Below are 22,919 nucleotides of genomic sequence, written 5' to 3' on the forward strand. Positions count from 1 at the left end.
TGAACCTCGCCTCTCTGTGGGGACACGCCTATTCGTAAAGATGAAAGAAAAGAAAGAAAGGATGATAAAAAAGAAGAAGCAAACCTCCTGTAGCTCTGTTGCTTCCTCTGTGATCTGTAACTGTTGACTTAACAGCCGGCTGCTCGGTTTATCATTGTCCTCCATTTCCAGCTCTCCCTCTCACTCTGTCATTGTATGTTTTTCAGTTTATTTCACATCACTTCCAATTGATTCTGTTGAATTCCGTTCCAGTGAAACTGATTCAACTCAATTCCACTCAAAGGTAACTTATCAGTGTGACTGTCAAAGAATTAACAATCCTGCCATGGCATTTTACTCCCCAAATCTCTCAAACTTTCTTTATTGTCTCTCTGTTTATCTTCCTTCTCTGTCTTTGCTTCCTATATGCAAAGCACAAATCCTCAGTATTAATTTATCCATTTGTACAAATAACAAAACGATGGAGCTTGCACTGAAACAAATTTCGCCCATTGATTTACACAATAAAACTGATTCTGATGTTACGAAATGGTTCCATTTGTGCACTCCCAGAGTTAGATTAACACTCAGGATTTGACAGTGTTACCCAATATCTCTCTCTCAATATCCTTCTGTCAATCACTGTCCATGTCCCCTGAGTTCTGTCTATCAATTTATTTCTCTTTCCGCTGTCTAGTTCCTCTGTGTTTTCTCTTCATAACCTCTTCTCGCTGCCTAGGCTAACTCAATTTGTTTGCCTTTCTGATTCTCTCCTTCTCATCTTCCTTCTTGTTCTCCTTCTTTCTCTCTCTCCCTCTGACACTCTCTGTGCCCTTTCTTTCCCTGTCTGTTCTATAGAGACACACGGCCGGAAGCGGAAGGCCTACAAATCCACGCCCACTTTTGACACTCGGGGTCCGTTAGAACGATGAACTGCAGCTCTCAATGCAATCTCTATGAGAGGCATTGTAAAATACTGTCATTTCACTGGTTAACTACTGAGGCTGTAGCGATTTTTTTTGTGTTCTAATAATCTGTCCCATTTGTTTAATTTGTCCTTTTTAATGTCCCATATCTTTCATCTCGATATACTACCCACAATATACTATAATATACTCCATCAGTATGTCAAAACCGCTAGCAACGGAGATCCAGACTTTAAGTGGTCGCATCACGGACGCATCCCTTGAGGTTTTCAATACCCAGAAAACTGGCGAAAGTGGCCGTTTTCAATAGGTTTTGGTCATTATCTCTGGAACAGAAGGTCCAATCTGCTCAGTTCAAAGCTTGTTGGATGCGTGACTTTGAGGACATTAAGCACGCAATGACACATTTTCGGGTTCTTTTTTTTTTTTAGGGGAGGCGAGATCTTAGTTGGGCAGGCGACCGCCTCTCCTGCCTCTACAGTGGGTACGCTGTCGGTCGGCGCTCGGCGCTCGTAAAGACAGTGATGTCACTGAAATGCCCGTCTGCTGTCTACCCTCTGCTGTGTTAGCATTATGGGTAACTCGTTAAAGTGGCAAATTAAATGTGAAACACATCAACTATTAAGAAAACAAGAAGATATGTTGACAAAGACACTCCATACATTTGGAAACATATTTTTATTTAAATCAATATCGTCTTCAGTTAATGCAGGATAATTTTAAAAGTAGGGCTAACTTTCATATCCTCTCATAGGGAATGCATTGGCAGCTGCAGTTCATCGTTCTAACGGACCTCGTAGCGGCGCTGTCTCAAAAGTGGGCGTGAAATTTGTAGTCCCCGTGTGTCTCTATCCCTCTGACTTAGACTCTCTCTCTCTCTCTCTCTCTCTCTCTCTCGCTCTCTCTCTCTCTCTCTCTCTCTCCTCTCTCTCTCTCTCTCTCTTCTCTCTCTCTCTCTCTCTCATCATTCTCTCTCTCTCTCTCGCTCTCTCATTCTCTCTCTCACCACCCTTTGTCTCTCTCTGCCTCCCTTCCTCTGGCCTCCCATTGGCCAGGGCTGAGGTAAAGTAAAAAAAGGATGTCATTAATTATTTGGGGAGAGATTATGTGATTAGGCCTGTGTGCGTGTGTGCGCGCTGCGCGCGTGTGTGTGTGTGTGTGTGTGTGTGTGTGTGTGTGTGTGTGTGTGTGTGTGTGTGTGTGTGTGTGTGTGTGTGTGTGTGTGTGTGTGTGCGTGTGTGTGTGTGTGTGTGTACATGTCTTTATGTGTGTTTCTGATACTGTATAGTCCTGTCTGTCTGTCTGTCTGTCTGTCTGTCTGTCTGTCTGTCTGTCTGTCTGTCTGTCTGTCTGTCTGTCTGTCTGTCTGTCTGTCTGTCTGTCTGTCTGCCTGTCTGTCTGTCTGTCTGTCTGTCTGTCTGTCTGTCTGTCTGTCTGTCTGTCTGTCTGTCTGTCTGTCTGTCTGTCCATGTGTGTGTGTGTGTGTGTGTGTGTGTGTGTGTGTGTGTGTGTGTGTGTGTGTGTGTGTGTGTGTGTGTGTGTGTGGTGTGTGTGTGTGTGTGTGTGTGTGTGTGTGTGTGTGTATCTATCTATGTTTCTCTCTCTGTTTCCTCTTGCATGCCTGCAATACACACCTCTGTATGTCTGCATGCATGTGCTTCTGTGTAATCATGCACCCATGTCTAACACATGTGTGTGTGCTGTGTGTGTGTTATCTGGCAGTCAGCTCATTAGATTGAGATTCATATGAGAGCGGAGAGCTTGCATGCATGGCCAATTTGAGAGTTAAATTACTGATCTGCTTGGCACTTCTCTAACAAACACAAACCACCCAAAAAATCTCCACGTTGGAAAAAACAAAGCTAGCAGGTAAATATAAAATGATAAAAATATAAATAAATACAAAAAAAGTAATGAGTTGATATGTAAAGATCAAACATGGAAAACATATACAGTAGAAGTCTTTATCAACTCACTGGCTCACACATTAACATGTGCACACGCACGTATAGTAGTGCACATACAGAGGCACATACATAGACTCACAAACACATAACGGGAGCACATACACATACTGTAAATATTAGGCCCGTAACGATACAGTAACTGCATCGATGCATCGTTTTGAATTTTCAACGATCTACTATATCGATATGCAAACAGCTAAATATCGTATCGTTTGACTTTGTATCGTATCGAATCGTTTTGCAATGCAAATAATCGTATCGAATCGTTCTGCAATGCAAATAATCAATTATATCAAACTAAGTACTTTTAAGAAGAAAAAAAGAGAAAGAGGGGTTTATATCCAGTATCCAGGTATTTATTTTTCACACAGAATTTTTGGGTAAATAAATAGTTACTATATCGATTTTAAGTCATTGAATCGAATCGTATCGTTCTAAATTAACCTGTCCTGTATCGTTCATGTATCGTATCGACTAAATCACTGAATCGAAACATATCGTATCGTTCTAAATTAACCTGTATCGTTCATGTATCGTATCGACAACCAAGTATCGTGATACGTATCGAATCGTTGTTAAAATGTATCGTTACACCCCTAGTAAATATGCATAGAAAAAAATATCCGGCATATATCGGCTCATACACATTAACAGGTGCACAAGCAGATAAATGCCCATGCAGACGCACGCACGCACGCACGCACGCACGCACGCACGCACGCACGCACGCACGCACGCACGCACGCACACACACACACACACACACACACACACACACACACACACACACACACACACACACACACACACACACACACACACACACACACACACACACACACACACACACACACACACTGCGCGCTAGCGCACAACACACGCACACACAAACACACCCCATCCCATCCCATAGTTACATTCAGGTCAGAGAGTTTTTGTTTATGCAAAGAGTGATGAGAGAGACAGCATGGGAAGATAAAGGGAGAGGCAGAGATTGAAAAAGAGGGAGGAGAGGAATAAGGAAGGAGAAAGAGAAGGACAGAGCAGAGGGAGGAGAAGAGAGCAGGAGACAAAGCAATAAAAACGATAGAGAAAATAGTTATGATGAGAGATAAATTAAGAGTAATTGAGATTGAGAGAGAAGATGAAAAGAAACATGAGGGAAATAGAAGTAGAAAGAATGAACAAGGTAGAGAGATAGAAAGTACAAGAGGAAGAGGAAGAGGAAGAAAGAGACACTGAGAGACACAGGCAGTAAGCGAGAGTGAGAGAGAGAGAGAGAGAGAGAGAACGTCCAGTGAAATGTGACAGAGCAGAATAAACAAACATATTTCAGGATGCTGTTGCTTCATGCCAGGACCAGATTTTGAGTCACCATTGTGTGTGTGCGTGTGTGTGCATGCATGCGTGCGTGCGCGTAGGCCTATGTGTGTGTGGGCATTTTAGCATTAGGGCTTAGGTTCAGGGTGTATATACCGGTATATACCTGATGAAGCCTCCCTAAACCAGGGAGGTTCATCAAGGTTAGGAGTAAGAGAATGAAAATAGTTAACGGATATCAGTTGAATATACAGTATACAAATGTGTGTGTGTGTGTGTGTGTGTGTGTGTGGGGGGGGGGGGGGGGCAGAGGGGAGGGGATGTTTACAGGCCAGCTGTGTGTAGTCCTTTAGTCAGGCAGTGACCCAAATCACTGAATAGAGAGAGAGAGAGAGAGAGAGAGAGAGAGAGAGAGAGAGAGAGAGAGAGAGAGAGAGAGAGAGAGAGAGAGAGGGGGGGGGGGAGAGAGAGAGAGAGAGAGAGAGAGGGGGGGAGAGAGGGGGAGATAGAGAGAGTAAAGTGAAAGAGAGGAAGAATAGTGATATGGAGAGACATGGGTTGGGGGGGAGGAGAAGACATGGATGAGAGGGGGCAGGGAGAAAAGAAAATATAGAAAGACTAGCGTATAGAGAACAGTAGAGGCAGAAGAGTAGAGAGGGGAGAGAGAGAGAGAGACAGAAAGTAGAGGGGGGTGAATGAAGAAGGAAAAGGAGAACAAATTAAGGGTAAGGAATAATGACATTACAATGAGAGCAGAATCACAGATGGGAGGAAGGAAGGAGTAGAACAGAGAGATAAGGAAAGAAAGATTAAAAAAAAGTGAAGGAGAGTAATGCCTAATTTATGCTTCATGATACGATGGCGTCATGTGCCGAAAATAGCCAATCTACAATGCATCGGAGACGTAACGCCTGTAGATCTGCTGTCGTACAACATAGTAGGGTTTTAGAGTCACAGAGACAGAAAAGTGACATTTCCGAAGCTGAATTTATGCAGCGCTATCTATGCTTTTTTCTGTCCCCCCGCTAACATTTCCAGAAGAAAATAAACACTTCTTAACCGTAATTCTCTGATATTACTCACAGTATGCACACACATGCACGCGCATGCGCATGCACACGCACGCACACACACACACACACACACACACACACACACACACACACACACACACACACACACACACACACACACACACACACTTTAAGACGCATACTATCCCCCCAAAGCATGATCCTGCTTTAAAACTATTCATTAAGAGTAGCAGTTGGAACCACAGACTGCAGAGTCGCACCACAACATATACATATTAGGCCTAATTAAAAATAAATGAGCCAAGTCATATAAACTTCATGCACATACTGTATGTAGACCAACAATTAATTGTATTTAACACCATGAGTGCCACTGACACAAAAGTAACATTAATCATGTATGACTATGCAATGAATAAAGAGGAAAACTAATTCCATATAAATAATCCAAAGGCTGAAATGCGATATTAATGATATGTCATATAATCAGATTTGTAAACCACCATGTAAATGCAGAAAAACAGAGAGATAAAATGAATATTATCATGCAGAAATAATTACATTTGTATCAGTGTACAGCACACTAAGGATCAGAATTGGCAAACCATTATTATTGTCGTTAGCAGGGCGTTTGATGGTCAGCGGGAGTTCTGTGGGTCAATTTAAGATAAATAAATAAAATAATAAATATGACTTTTAACTTGTTCCAGTACAATTTTGAGAGATTATAACGAAGCCTGGAAATTGCCACCAAATTAGTTTGTTTGAACCGCCTGAGTTCAGAACGTTTGATGTTAATCATCTATTGGGCAAGAATGGTTACGTTTATTTTACCTTTATTTGTCCAGACAAACGTGACTATTTGTTTAACGCAACATATTGCTTCACACTCAGGCAATTACAGCACCTTCACACCAGGGAGCCTGTCCATTATAATCACACTTCTACTGCTGGTTACTAACCAGCTCCACCACAGCAGTTAGGGGTTAAGTGGCTTGTTGAAGGTCACCTCTACAGGCACTTTTCAACTCTACATCAGGGCAGAGAATATCCTTCTCACGTTTCTAGGCCTGACCTCGACTAAGTCGAATAGTCGACTGGTTAGTCGCGGGGGCGACTAACCAGTTTTAATAGTTTTTTGGCCAAGTGTACACCTGCAACCACACGTAACTTCCACTTTATTCTTCTTATTCCTTGTCTTTGTATTGGTATTGTTTGTGTTGTAGCGCCTCAGTGCGGCTGCAGAGTTCATGTGCAACCTCTTCCAGAGAGAGATAGAGACACTAGAAATTCTGCTGGAGACACAAAACAAACTGTGTAGACTTGGCCCTTTGAAATAAAATGTATTTTGGCAAAAAAAATAAAATTGGAAGGTTGGAAGTCCGAAACGTCTAACACACTGGGAAAACTAATGCTGCACCCTCTAGCAACTACTGTATACCCGAGGTGCCTTTGTGCAAGGCTGTATGTTCCATCACCGGCCTTTATTCTTTATTCTTTATTTGGATCCCCATTAGCTTCCACTGCTGCGGTCACTATAGTCTTCCTGGGGTCCACATAAAAAAACACAACATAAAACAACATACAATATTCACACAAACAACAACTGACACTTGTCAGTCTGAACCTAAGTTACACTATTAAAATGGCAATGACAATTAGATAATATAGGAACATAGGTTAAACATCGTACAAAAACATACTGATCATTCCAATTGTGTGGTCTCTCTCATTAATATTTGTTTGAGAGATTTTTGTAATAAGTATTTGCTTCTGATTTGTTTCATATTTTCAGATAATGAGTTCCACTGCCTCATCAAGTCACTGCTTTATGTGAAAGTCAAAGTGCCTTTGAGTTCTTATTTTTGAAGGCCTCAGGATATTCAGCAGCTTGGGGTGAAATGCTTCATATGAACAATCAAATATCAGAGACATAATAGTCTCATGCCCCATATATATGTTCATAGCTTACGGGCAACAGCCATAATTATATAGCCATAACCGTGGCTGACTTCTGCTGCAGTTGGACAAATTTCCAGTTGAGGGGCTAGGCTGGGAGGGGTATTAGTGATTCTGGGGTCCCAAACTGTAGAGTGTAGAGGCTCAGAATTCAGGACTCTTCCTTTGACCTGTATTTCCTAACCACTGTCCTCTATCGGGACCATGGCACTACTTGTTTTCCATCCTACCAGGTCAAAACTGATTTGACAGCTAGAATTATAGGGACACCAGGTGAATGTCCTGGCAGGGCGTTCCCTTAGACACTTATTTCTATGATGCAAAGTAAATAGCATTTGTTTATTATTATTAATTTAATTGTTAATTTTGGTGACACTACAGACTACAATACTCTGTGTGCTTATCAGGGTAGAATTCCACGACTTGCAGGTAGTTTAACATAACAGCACCAAGACACCAGTCAAATTCTACGTCAAATAACCTTTTATCAAGGCCATTAACCCACAAAGGACTTAATAAAGGTACAGCATTTTCACACAGCATGGCAAGATATCCATACTGTAGCACATTGCACATGTAAATGGAACGGTGTGTGTGTGTGTGTGTGTGTGTGTGTGTGTGTGGGTGTGTGTGTGTGTGTGTGTGTGTGTGTGTGTGTGTGTGTGTGTGTGTGTGTGTGTGTGTGTGTGTGTGTGTGTGTGTGTGTGTGTGTGTGTGTGTGTGTGTGTGTGTGTGTGTGTGTGTGTGTGTGTGTGTGTGTGTGTGTGTGTGTGCGCGCGTGCGCGTGCGTGCGTGTGTTCTCCCTCTCCCTCTTTCTCTGTCTTGCTCCATCTCCCTCTTCATCACATTTTTAATCAGTACTGCATCCAAATTGAATGTGGATTCAGTTCACATTGAAGCTATTAACTCACACTGAAAGTCTCATGTAGATACTAATGAACGCCAGAGGAATTAAATATTTTTAACCAGAGCTAATTTAAATATTGTAAAATATTCTTAGCATCAATTGAGATCCCATTTGTTTGAATCGAGCGTGGACTGATGAACTGGAGCTCAGATGGAAATCACACTATACTGGCCCAGCATTGAATGTAGTTGGAGTTGTCTCATGACAGAAAGTACGGCTGGGCAATTGATGTAAAATATATCAAAACCGATATTTAGATCCAATACAGACTTAATCTTGCTCATGTAGGGTAATTGATTAATCAGGTTTTTTATTTTATTTTATATATATATAATGTATCAACAAATCAACATGAAAAATGTCTTATAGATTTTTTATAATTGAATAAATCGATTAATCATATTAACCCTGTATTATAATTCATTGTACAACGGAGGCGTACAATAATTATGAAAATAGCCGGTCGGCTATTTTCAGTATTTTCTTTTTTTATAATCGTTCATTAATCGTAATCGGGGCAAAAGTTTTATGATATTGATTTGAAGTCTTATCGCCCACCCCAAACAAAAAGCACCTGGACTCAGAGCTACATATTCACATATTTATTTAAATGTGTTATTCTGAATACATTTAAATCGAATACACATTGCAAAATACCCTCATTGTCGAGTGTGATCCTATTCTTACACATTGTAAAAGGATTATGCACAAGTGTGAGTGGTCACACCACCTGGCCGAATCCAGCGTGGATTCATTTAAATCTGGATCCGTTTCAATCTGAATCCGAGTCAAGATCAGGGCCAGGGGCCTAGCTGATGTCTTGCTCATGTTCTGTGTTCTACAGAGCTACTCCCGGCTTCCTGGAGCCCAGATAGTCACTCTGGAGCCAGCTGGGAATCACACCAAATTGAATTGGAGCGCCATTGAACACTGCTGGCTGTGCCGGCTCAAACAGGGAGGTGTGGGTTGGGTTATAGATTATAGATTATAAAATACAGGAATTTCATCATTGCTAGTTTGGGAGGGATTTTTTATTTATTTAAAAAGGAAAAATCTAACTCATAATTTAAAGTAAATGTTGTTGATAAGTGAACTAGAGCCAACTCATCCACTGGGTTCCGGAATGGATGGCTGTGGATGGCTGTGTCTTATTACAGAATGGAGAATGTTATGGAGAAGAGAAGGAGAAGGCAACAAGCACAACTGGCTTCAAAACACCAACACATGATACACACAAACACCCACAACACCCACACATACACACAACACCCACACAACGTTGTGACTGGGTCTCTATGTGCAGTGTCATCATGGTCATACGGAAATCTGCACTACTTCAAATCCTTGGTATGACTTACATTTTGTTACTTAAAGGCATACTAGGTAACGTTTTCAACCAAACTAAAGTTAAATTGTATATCTTTTGTGAGTGGCAAAAGTTTCACAACACCCACTCCATGAATTTCACCCCCGGAAGCCTTTTATTTATATATTTTCTATTGAACGTGTATGGGGGGGACTTTCCCGGGAAAATGACGTTCGTGGCCGACGTCATGACGTCGTGGCCGACGTCCTGGCCGACGTCATGACGTCGGCCAGGAACTACCGCAACGGTTTCCTGTTTGTCCAGGAACTATCGCGCTAATAACAAAAAGGAACCTCACGCTGATTTTAAGAGAATGTAGGATTGGAAGATCGAAAAAGAACAGAAAAAGAAAGCACAGCTCATGGTAACTAATGCTCCACTGGCTAAGAGAAACGATCCGTAGATAGTATAAAACAATTAAAAGATCGCTTTTTGAAACACTTCCGGTTTCCGGTGAAAACGAATGGAATTCTGGGTAATCGAGGACTACGGAAATTGTATGCAGTGACGGTAGTGACCAGCAGAGGTTTCTAAAAATCGTTATTTGTGATTCTGCATTGTACAACTTTAATGTCAAGTATATTGACTGTCATTTTTGTTTTTACAAATAAAGGCTGACAGAGAGACAAACGGATGAAACTAGATAATCAAACCCGAACAGCAGCACCAAACAGCACAGCTATATAAATAAAACTCCCATAGCTCAAACAATGCATAATGTAGCATGCTGTATAGGGTTGCACCAGCCCTATAGAGATGTTCTATAATGGGAGAAGAATTACCCTTTTTCAAGTTGATCACTGAATCAGCAGTACATCTTAAGGGTTGGAAGAGCAGAACAGAGAATTATTCAGTAGAACAGAGGAGGGGGCTGATTAGGTATTCCTTAGGTACGATCCAGACTCCAGGGTACCGCTTTACATTTTCATGGCAACATTTACATTTTTAGCCCCATTTAGGCACACAACCCCAGGCACTTATCATAAGTGCATTCAACTGAAGCAGGTGAGGTTATGTTCGATTATGACGTTATTGTAAAGTATTTCTAGTGAGATGATGGGGGTCAGAGGGTGCAGAGATGAGTCTTCCTTAAGACAGGTACAGAGTGGGGTGGGTTCTAACTACCATTTGCTGTATAGGACATAATCTGTGCAGCAATCACTGTCACCATTATGTGAGGAAGGCACTTTCTGGAAGGCTGTATCTGTCATCAATATGTCAATCAATTCAACTAAGTGTTTTTCTTTCTTTCTTCCTTTCATTCAGTGCAGTTAAATGACCTCTACAGCGCTGCTTTTCTTAAAAGACTACCCTGTGCGCAAGGACAAAAACAGACATTTATGAAATCACTCACATGCGCACAGCACATGCGTGTGCCACAGCTTACTGCTTACTGCTTGCAGGTCTTAACGGCTAATGAAGCTATTTTAGGAGCACTCTAGCACCCCATGTATCTGTTAAAAAATATAATTTTGACATTGAAAAAAGCTTGACCTGTAAAAGGCATGCATCCTATTTGCTGTTCTGGTGTAAAATGCAGTTCTAAATGAATGTATGTGAACTGCCAGGCGTGTTATCACGTCTCCACCAGCTCCCAATCTAGGTGAGGAAATTAACTTCTATTAAAAAATTCAGCTGGATGAGATGGCCGGTAATAGAGGCTAATAGAGCAAGGCGTTATTAAGCAATGAAGGATGTATAATATGTTTGTATGTGTGTGTGTGAGTGTGAGTGTGAGTGTGAGTGTGCGTGTGCGTGTGCGTGTGCGTGTGCGTGTGCGTGTGCGTGTGCGTGTGTGTGTGTGTGTGTGTGTGTGTGTATGAGCGTTGTATCTCTTTGAGGTGTGTATATGCCAGTGTTTTAGCCCTGAAGCCAACTCTATCCAGACCTCCTCAAAAACCCAGAGGGCTTTAGACCTGGTGGGGGGGATCAGAGCTCCCCCATCCCTGCTGCTGGGACCTTATCACTAATGCTGTATGAGCAATTTTGTGTGTGTGTGTGTGTGTGTGTGTGTGTGTGTGCGCGCGTGTTTGTGTGTGTGTGTGTGTGTGTGTGTGCGTGTGTAGTGTTTGTGTGTAAGAGAGAGAATACAGAGAGTGAGACAGACAAAGAGTGAGACAGAGGGTGGGAGGTGCAGAATGAAACCAAGAGAGGTACATTAGCATATTTGTATGCCAGCGTTGTTGCATCTGTATGTGTGCGTGCATGTGTCCGTGTGTGTACGCTCACAAAGTAACTGTGTATGCGTGTAAGCTTGTGGGTATGCTGTGCAAGGTGTGTTGTGTGCGTGCGCCTGCAGGCATGTGTGTGTGTGTGTGTGTGTGTGTGTGTGTGTGTGTGTGTGTGTGTGTGTGTGTGTGTGTGTGTGTGTGTGTGTGTGTGTGTGTGTGTGTGTGTGTGTGTGTGTGTGTGTGTGTGTGTGTGTGTGCGCGCGCCTGTAGGCATGTGTGTATTTGTGCACACATTGGCAGTGGGCCAACTTGGGAATTCTGACAGATGTAAAAGCAGAGAGGACATAAACTGATGTTCAGTGGATGCTCACAGAATCTGCCCACCGAACCCCATCTACTGATAAGGGTAGATGCAGTTTCCTTAGCCAGATGTAATGCAATTGCAGAGTAAATGTACTTTCAAAGTGAATTTGTAGTGTGGGTTTTAAATTTCATTCCACATCACTGCCAAAGCTATGACATGGAAAAGGCTGCTGGATGAGCTGAACTTTATTTATTTAAAAAGGGTCGAAAAAATAAGAGGCTTTAATAGAAATTAGATCCATTCGTCACTTGCATACGTACAGCCACTTAAACCCTGTAGACATAGTAAACTGTCTGGACCTGAGTTGGCTCTGTACTTGGGACCGCTATTTCCCTCTACACCAAATCTCTTCACCAAAAGTAGCTGATCTAGTTCAAGCTCACAACGCATAGTATTGTGAGCTTGTAGATCTACCCCCCCCCCCCAAATGAATGTATGAACAAATGAAAGACTGATACACTATAGCAGCATTATCAGTGTTGTAAAATTAATTAAGCTTGACCCACATCGCGGCCAGCATCTTAACCTAATCTCATAACTATAATGAATAACTCTTAAGCATTGTAAGCATATCGACATGTGTAAGCATGTCGATATCAGTTATCACTCACATACTATGTGTTTCTCACGTCATGTTCTCTCCTTTATCAAAATACTGCAGTTCCCAAGTATACTGGATGTCATTGTTGAAGTACAACTGTCATCTGATTGCTAGAACATTATGTTTTCAATCTATTCCTATTCAAATATGGCTTACTTCTATATATATATCTCGTGTGTTTAATAAACTTCAGAACGTGTGTGCTATCTTGTTCTCCAAGCTCGTGCTCGGCTAATTCAATCAAATGAAAAGTCACCACCTCTGACTAGAGGAGAGCAATCAGGATCACACCAGCGTTTTAAATCACAGCAATCAGCATCCTGTGTTGGTGTTCTAAAAATCCACTTGGGACCCAAAAGAGAAAGAACAGGCTCATTAAAATATACTTCTATCCTCGTCATGCAAGAGGCCTACCACAAGTAGACCTCAGGGCCTAGTTTCGAAACCAGCTCATAATTTAAGAACTGCTGATTATGGAAGATATAGCTTCCATCACAGTAAAATCCAGAGTGTTAATCTAACTCAGAGTGTAAAAATGTACCTGTAAGGATCACAATTTACTGCATAGGCTTAGCTTTCCTACATGTAGTGGTTGAGTTAGGGCTCTCTACTCTACTCCAGTTTCATATACAATGGCTGGAGGAAGTCAGAAACCCGACACCTGCATTAAGCCTCAAGTCCGACTAATACGCCATCATTTATTTTAGGTCATGACAGTCAATATGTAGCACATGGTGAACATTTGGGGTTCAAGTATGATATAGGCAATGATAGACAATACAGAAAATACTTTATACACACTTGTGTATTATGTATGCTGTCATTTCTAAATTAGCTTTATTTTAACATAGAAATAAATGCACAGAGCAGACCTTTCCATTCATAACAACACTGTGCTAAGCTAACTCGGAAGAGGACATAATCAATCCCTGGGGGCCTCTGTTTGTTCTATAGGGACATGCATTGGTTATATGGTATCTATACATTTATAGCTATGATTTCTATATTGTAAATGTGTGAGCCCACAAACTAAAACAGGTACTGATAATTGTGATTGTTGGTAAATAAAAGGTTTGCAAGAGTGAGAACTGAGGCTTGCTGAGCACATCAGTGGACTTCCCTCCATTCAAGACATATACGATGAACGCTGTGTCAGCAAAGCTCGTAGAATCGTCACAGATTGTAAATCACCCCAACCATGGACTGTTTCACATGGAAAGTGGCTCTGCAGCTGTAAAGCCACTGGCTGTAGATTGCTAAAGACCTTCTTCCCCCAGGCCATGTGGCACATGAACGAGCCGGCCAAAGTAAAGAAATATAAGCTTGGGAAACGCTACTCCCCCTCACCCCCAATAATTGCTGTCCTCACAAGTATAGTAGCGTGTGTGTGTGTGTGTGTGTGTGTGTGTGTGTGTGTGTGTGTGTGTGTGTGTGTGTGTGTGTGTGTGTGTGTGTGTGTGTGTGTGTGTGTGTGTGTGTGTGTGTGAGAGAGAGAGAGAGATAGCAATTACGTAGAGAGTACAGACAAAGGAAGAGAGAGAGAGAGAGAGAGAGAGGATAGATAGATGAGGAAAGAGATGAGCAGGGAAGAAAAGATACAGCAAGTGAAAGAAAGGGCAGAGAAATATGGATGGATGAGAGCAATGAGCCACTGGCCAAGACACACACTCTCACTCCCTCTCTCTCTCTCTCTCTCTCTGTAAATCTGAATCAACCTGACAAGGTTCTATGCATATCCCTGTACATTCAGATCCAACCTGTTGTTGGAGAAAGAGAGAGAGAGGGAGAGAGAGAAAGAGGGAGGGAGGGAGATAAAAGTGATATTATCAGACGCAGACAGACAGATAGATATCAGAGAAAGGGCACAGTGATGTCAGAGAGACAGAAACAGACAGGCTCACGTGGACAAACATACCACCACAGACAGACAGACAGACAGACAGACAGACAGAGAGAGACAGACAGATTAACTGACAGATACAGACATACAGAGATATACAGACAGACACAGAGGCAGAGAGCAGGCAGGTCGATGCGTTCGGAGACGCCCAGGGTCTGGGCGACAGCTGTTGCATTGGGACTTTATCAGATTAAAATCTGTCCATCTCCGCTCTGGGAGGGAGGGACTCAGTTAACTGCTGACCTCAGACCAGCAAAAGCCCTGATAGTACACGGCTTACATTTTATGCCGTGTATGTTTTTTGTGATATTTATTCCATCACCTTCCTCTCTTTCATATGACAATTATTCTGCAGTCTATAAGCTCATTCTGGTTTATAGATGCCCACCAGCCCTCCAGTCACCTGCTACAGTACTGCCGGTCCTCTGACCCTGATCGACCCCCTATTAGCTGCCTACAAGCTACTGTTGCAGCAAATCCCATATGGAGGGGAGTTAGACAGGTTGAAATCTGGCCATCCGCCAGACCTAGTTACCAATACACAATACACAAGTCCTACTTTTCACTACATGGCTAACGGCAGTGTTTCTCAGATAGGGGTACTTTGTTCTAAAAGAAAAACAATTTATTCCACGTTCATAAAATCAATTACATCTTGAAACTGTCAAACACATTTAAAACAATCTTAATATGCCATATATTTTCAATGCCAACCAATCACCAATATCAGTCAGAGCCAGAGGTACACTGGCTAGGAGTTCGAAAACCACTACCTTACAGGAAGTAAATGTACCCGGCTACACTGTGCTGTCATTTCAAGCCTTTTTACGGCATGGCTCTGTAGGAGGCTCTGTAGGATTCTCCTCCTATTGGCCACTTCTTCCATAGTGTCCAGGGTGGTACCGAAGACAGAACCAGCATTCCTGAGAAGCTTGTTCAGCCTCTTGCCGTCACCTTCCTTGACGCTGCTCCCCCAATGCACAGTACGTACCACCGCATACAGCACTGTGAAGGCCACCACTGACTGGTAGAACATGTTCAGCATGTTCTGTTCATGTTATCATTCTAACTGAAAGAAAATAATAATGTACCAAGCAACTGACTGAAAAACAATATCTGAATTGCAATTGGATTTGACTGTTGTGTGAATGTGCAATGAATGCTGTTTTGTGTTGAAACATAACCTATTCCATTTCTATTTAACATCATTCGGGAGCAGGCTGTAGGGGCTGTAGAATTTATACAGGACAGATGGAGGATTGAACCATGATGAATACAATGGCTACATCTAGAACTATGGCCCTGCCTCCCTCCCCAACACCAGAGCCTCCCACAGCCCTGCAACAACCATACACAACTCATTTACAATATTAGCTCATGCCTGGAGCCATACCTTATCCCATTTCATTTCATCTCATTTACAATTGGTTAATTTATTTTTTTCTTTAAGTCTACTCATGCCTTTCCTCCAGTACCCAACCCCCAACACTTTCCTATTACGGTCCCTAACTCAACACTGTTTCTTCTGTTAAAGATTATTATTCATATTATAATTTTTTATTTAGATATTCAAGTGCTACTAATAGAGTAAAGTTGCAAGGGACTCTGGGGATATCTCCATTAGACATGATATACCACACAGACTGATCAAACAGACTGTTACATTTATAATAGTTTTAAAACATATTTAAGGACTACTATTAAAATCAAACCAAAAGCAGTAAGAGAGGGAGCAATTTACATTTTCTTAAACAAATCTATCATTCATCTAGATTTGTACTGCTACAATACAAATCATGTATTAACGTAAATTATGTATGCCAAAGGCTTCCTCCTTCACTCTCACTCATGACTGAAAAGAGAACAGACAATTTGTAACCCAATTCTTCTTGAGGGCAGAACAGCAGCCCTTCACCACTGCACTGTGTGAATAAAAAAAAGGGGGCCGCAGCTCCGCCCAACCCCCATCTCAACCTCTCTGCCACTGCCGGAGGCAAACCAACACACTTTACAACCATTAGCATATTCCCTGACTTACAAATTACACTATTTCATTTCATTTAATTCAATTCACAATGGGAATGACTCAGGCCCTGTAACATACATTGCCCAACGCCACCCCATATCGCAAGGCAAATCCAGTCTTTACTACACCCTATGCTAGTGTAGCACCACTCCAGCTTACCTAGTCACTAGACCTTTGTTAGTTCACAATGATATAAATAGAAACACTACTACTAACTACTAAAAACACAAAGGAGCTCATAAAAAGGTCTCACCTCAAAGCAGAGGAAAATAATGAATTGCAGGGACATGCCATTGCTTAAGAGACATTGGGGAATTGAGTTATATATTTCATAATATAGTACTTACATCAAAACTAAACAGGGTGCTATGCATTTGCTAAGGAGACATTGCTATTATTAATATTCTATATACTATAGCTGCAGCCATTGATATGACAGTAACCTTGACACTAAAGACAAGACACCACACCACAACGTTTGCTGGTTTAAATCACTGGTTCTGCTGGGAAAATCTGTATGGGACAAGTGAATAAGAAATGCTCTCCCCTGGCTCAGTGACCTCTAACAAGGTATGTTGAGCCAGGCAAACTCCCAAAAGCCTCTCAGTGACTTACAGTTGAGTGTGTAGTTGTACTGGTGCGTGCATATATGAGTACTACTGTGTGAATATGACACAGAGCAGCATCTCTGTCAACTTTTCCTGAATAAATAAAGGTTTTAAAAATGAAGCATCTGCAGAGCCAGTCTTCCACCAGGGCTGTCGTGCATCACAAAAAATTCCGGTGGGGGCACAGGTTCACAAAAAAAAACATGTACACAATACAAATCAATAGACACCACAGCTAGCAGAACTAAATAAAGGATAAGGGTTGCTAGCTTAGAGATAGCAGCGTAAAACAGGGTAAGCACAGAGTGGGTGATCTATGACAGGTGTATCGTGGGTAGGTGGCGGGTGGGGAAGATGTAATCGGTCTCCATTTCTTTAAAAATGACTTGACTGGGTGGGGTGGAGTTATAAGCCCAGTACAGGATAAGGATAATTCCTTTTAACAGGACATTCATGAAAGTCCTTGCGGGCTTGTTTCCAATGAGGGCCTGTGAGCAATTAGGGGTTAAGAGTCTTGCTCAGGGACAAATTTCATTTCATCGACACATATGCTGGCGTGGCCTGGAATCGTACCTGGGGCAACCTGGGCCTCTGGCTCCCTAGGCAGGCTCACTAACCACTCAGCTATGGCCCCTTGCTACATACTGTAGATTGTATTATTTGTGTTTAACACTACTTATTCACTAGTTCAGGAAACCAAGATAGCAGCGAGACTGGATAGTCATTTTGAGAGGATTGATCCCCCCCAAAATAATGTTTTTGCATCAAGCGGTTACATTTTGAGCATTTGTGGCGCCCCCTATGGATCAAAGTGGAAATGCTTTTGGGGATTTGTTGAGTAAACCACCCTTGACATGTGATTCAAATTTGGGATTGACCGGACGTTTCGTTCGTTTGGCCTTTTTTGTAAAACAGGCCCCTTCCTCTAACTTTGGAAGCCATTTACGGACAAACGGCAAATGACTATCAAAATTCCGCTTAGAGATGTTTATCACATGGGTCCAGAGATTTTTGTGAAATTTGGACCAAATATGTGGGAGGAGGAGCTAAAAGTGTGTTTTGAAGAAAATTCTAAATGGCGGAAAATCTATCCTGATGCAAATGGGCGTGGCCTATATGGGGAGTTGCGTCATGACCAAAGGAATCAAAGGGATAAAGATTTTTATTCTACGACCTACGGTTCAAGAGTTATAGGCCAAAACGTAAAGTGGGCTGTTATAGCGCCACCCTGGCCACCAATATGTAATATATACATGACTGGTGTAATATATTTTTCAATAATTTTGCAATTTTTTTTAGTAACTCTAGCCCTTACGGTTTCTGAGAAAAAAATACTTGAATGGGAGTTTTTTCATTTTCCCATTAAAGTGGAAGGGGAAATTTAATGCACTAATAAATCAATATCAATTAAACTATGTAACCAATCTCTTAGCAAAATACAAGCGCACGATTCCCGGTGAAGCCGGTCATTTTAACATATGACACTAAATTGGGAAAAATAAACTGTGGGAGGAGATGCGGTCCAAAATAAACTGATAGGGACTCGGAGGATAACAATAGTCTGGTTGCCCTGTTAGGGCAACCACACTAATGAAGACTCTCTGTGAGGAGAGACTTTAAACACAGCCGGGCTCTGACGTCACAGTGGCCGATTCTGATTGGTCAATCGAGGCAACCTCCTGACGTTGCACACCTCCGATCTGCGTGTATACGTTGCCATGGTTACGGTGTGCCGCAAGGTTTAAAGTTGCGTTACCCAGGCGACCCATTTAATGATGATTATTGCCAGACCCAAGGGGTCGGCCTACATGAGGCTTTGTACCTGTTTTCTCCATACATGGGCATGCCCCCTTTGCCCTTAGGCCCCAGCCATAAAAGTCTGTCCCCCTTTCGTCCATACATGGTCATACACAGGCTGACACGTCATGTGAAGTCCGGCTTATAAAAGTCTGTCCCCCTTGAACCCAAGGGGTCGGCCTACATGAGGCTTTGTACCTGTTTTCTCCATACATGGGCATGCCCCCTTTGCCCTTAGGCCCCAGCCATAAAAGTTTGTACCTGTTTTCTCCATACATGGGCACGCCCCCTTTGCCCTTAGGCCCCAGCCATAAAAGTTTGTACCTGTTTTCTCCATACATGGGCATACACAGGCTGACACGTCATGTGAAGTCCGGCTTAGCCGTGACGTAGTGCTCTGATCTTATAAAGTAAGATCAGAGCTAATAAGTACTTATTCTGGGTCTGGCAGAACCAGGACTCCTGGTCTTGTTTAGTTTACACTCATGAGGCGAGTCAAAGCCGATATTATAGGCCCCGCCCCTATTGGAACTTCGTTACTGCTCCCGTTAGCCGCCGTTAGCATCGCTAGCGCTACAATGCTAACGTTACAATGGCGTTTCCCATAGACTTCCGTTAGCAATGCTAACCTGGAGCTAGCTAGCTTGAACGTGCAGTGCAGATGTTGTTTTGGGCTGGTGGAAGAAATACTCGCATTTATTTCTTACGAGTATCAATGCCACAATGTAAAAATACTCTGTTACAAGTCAGAGTTCGGTATTAAAAATGTACTTGAGTAGAAGTATAAAGGTATTGGCATAACATGTACTTAAAGTACCAAAAGTAAAAGTATTTATGCAGAATGTTTTTAAAATGTATGAAAATCCTTTGAAAATAGCAGATCTACAAGCTCACAATGTGCACATGGCGATGCATTGTGAGCTTGTAGATCGGCTATTTTCAAATGGCCAAAGTTTAAATAGGGCTGAAGTGGGTAATGTATGTTTTGTAATAATAACCAAAATCTACAAAGTAACTAGTAAATTAAGTTTTCAAATAATTGTAGTGGAGTAAAAGTACAATATTTGACTCTGAGATGTAGTGGAGAAGTAAAGGTATTGGAAATTGGAAATACTCCAGTAAGGTAAAAAAAAAAACCTCAAAATTGTACTTGAGTACATGTACTTAGTTACTTTACACCACTGGTTTTGGGATTGTTGACTATGTGATAATGTGCTGATTCATGAATGCACTGAATACATGAATAATACATTGAATCTCTGCTTTTAACTTTATACTACACTAAATAGTTGGAATGTTTAATTAGATTAAATTCGTTGTTTTGTTTTTCATGTTATGTAAGCTATTGATGTTAAATTATATTTGAAGATAGGATTTGTATATTAAGATTGTATTATTATTATTATTAGTAGTAGTATTATTACATTCCCTTGTGGTCTTGTAGATCAGAGCTTCTCAACCTTTGTTCAGCTCTGGACCCACTAGCATATTTAGAACAATCTCCTCAAGGACCCTCCTCCCCTCCCCAAAACAATATACACTATGTAGTCAATAAGAAGGCATAACACGGTCATTTCACATTTTTATATTTATTCACATTTCACATTACAAGATCTTGAAACAGACATACATTTAACAAAAGTACAATTTTAAAACATAAATGGCAGATCTACAAAGGTAAAGTGTCGTAATATTCTGTACATGTAACAAAAGTACATTTATTTTGCATTTTTAAAACTCTGGGGCCTGGGCCCAATGCCCATTGGGAACGATGTCCATTAGAAATGTGTGCCCCTCCCCGTACCCACTGTACCCGCTGTCAGAGTCACAGTGTGTCTGTCCATCACTGCCCCTCCCGTTTGTATGAGAGCGGGCGAAAACTTCTGGGAACTCAGATTAGTCCATCACTCACTCCCTCCCTCAGCTTCTTAGCGATAAGCAAGGCCACGATTCCACCACAAAAAAGGATGAGCGCCGCCGTAGGTGACAAAAATATGGCAAGCGGTATTGCCACTAGCGACAAAATGAGCATGGTCCAGGGGAACTCACGGCTGCAGGCGGCGCAGGTCACCACGCCGTTACGGCCGCTGTCCTCCTCCTCCTCCTCCGTCCTGATGATATTGGGTTGGTTGGGTTGGACGTCCTTCAACACCTTCGCGTTGGTGTGGAACCTGATGTCGTTGACGTTGTCCTTGAAGATGATGGCTGCACAGTGAGGACATTCCTTGATGGTGATGATGTCATCACCGCTGTGCCGGTGGCGCCTCCCAAACAGCGAGCGGAGGCGGGACAGGCGTGGTTTCTTCTTCTGGGTCTCTGGGACGCGAGAGTGGAGATCATGCTCTGTCTCTGACCTCTGCTGCTGCATCATATTAACCATGTCCATGTACCCTTGACACATGACTCTTTATATCTCTCTCTCTCTCTCTCTCTCTCTCTCTCTATTGTACTGTTGTCTACAGACAGTAGGATCAGACAGAGTTCAAGGTGTAGGTCTCTGAGCATTTATACATAGCCTGGCTCTGACGTCACAGTGACAACCTCCTGACGTTGCATACAAGACCTCCGGATCTGTGTGTGGACGTTGCCATGGTTACTTACGGTGTGCCGCGAGGTTTAAAGTTGCGTTACCCAGGCGACCCATTTAATGATGATAATTTAGTTTACACTCATGAGGCGAGTCAAACCTGATATTATAGGCCCCGCCCCTATTGGAACTTCGTTACTGCTCCCGTTAGCCGCCGTTAGCATCGCTAGCGCTACAATGCTAACGTTACAATGGCGTTTCCCATAGACTTCCGTTAGCAATGCTAACCTGGAGCTAGCTAGCTTGAACGTGCAGTGCAGATGTTGTTTTGGGCTGGTGGAAGAAATACTCGCATTTATTTCTTACGAGTATCAATGCCACAATGTAAAAATACTCTGTTACAAGTCAGAGTTCGGTATTAAAAATGTACTTGAGTAGAAGTATAAAGGTATTGGCATAACATGTACTTAAAGTACCAAAAGTAAAAGTATTTATGCAGAATGTTTTTAAAATGTATGAAAATCCTTTGAAAATAGCAGATCTACAAGCTCACAATGTGCACATGGCGATGCATTGTGAGCTTGTAGATCGGCTATTTTCAAATGGCCAAAGTTTAAATAGGGCTGAAGTGGGTAATGTATGTTTTGTAATAATAACCAAAATCTACAAAGTAACTAGTAAATTAAGTTTTCAAATAATTGTAGTGGAGTAAAAGTACAATATTTGACTCTGAGATGTAGTGGAGAAGTAAAGGTATTGGAAATTGGAAATACTCCAGTAAGGTAAAAAAAAAAACCTCAAAATTGTACTTGAGTACATGTACTTAGTTACTTTACACCACTGGTTTTGGGATTGTTGACTATGTGATAATGTGCTGATTCATGAATGCACTGAATACATGAATAATACATTGAATCTCTGCTTTTAACTTTATACTACACTAAATAGTTGGAATGTTTAATTAGATTAAATTCGTTGTTTTGTTTTTCATGTTATGTAAGCTATTGATGTTAAATTATATTTGAAGATAGGATTTGTATATTAAGATTGTATTATTATTATTATTAGTAGTAGTATTATTACATTCCCTTGTGGTCTTGTAGATCAGAGCTTCTCAACCTTTGTTCAGCTCTGGACCCACTAGCATATTTAGAACAATCTCCTCAAGGACCCTCCTCCCCTCCCCAAAACAATATACACTATGTAGTCAATAAGAAGGCATAACACGGTCATTTCACATTTTTATATTTATTCACATTTCACATTACAAGATCTTGAAACAGACATACATTTAACAAAAGTACAATTTTAAAACATAAATGGCAGATCTACAAAGGTAAAGTGTCGTAATATTCTGTACATGTAACAAAAGTACATTTATTTTGCATTTTTAAAACTCTGGGGCCTGGGCCCAATGCCCATTGGGAACGATGTCCATTAGAAATGTGTGCCCCTCCCCGTACCCAC

The 22,919-nt window shown here is 41.8% G+C and overlaps 1 protein-coding gene across 1 annotated transcript in view; it reads right to left on the reverse strand.

Moving 5' to 3' along the window:
* dalrd3 (DALR anticodon binding domain containing 3) overlaps positions 1-22,919 on the reverse strand; it is a 62,787-nt gene that overhangs the window by 438 nt on the left and 39,430 nt on the right. The window lies entirely within an intron of this gene.

This window comes from Gymnoscopelus braueri (assembly GCF_963280865.1).
Source record: "Gymnoscopelus braueri genome assembly, chromosome: 12".
Classification (NCBI taxonomy): Eukaryota; Metazoa; Chordata; class Actinopteri; order Myctophiformes; family Myctophidae; genus Gymnoscopelus; species Gymnoscopelus braueri.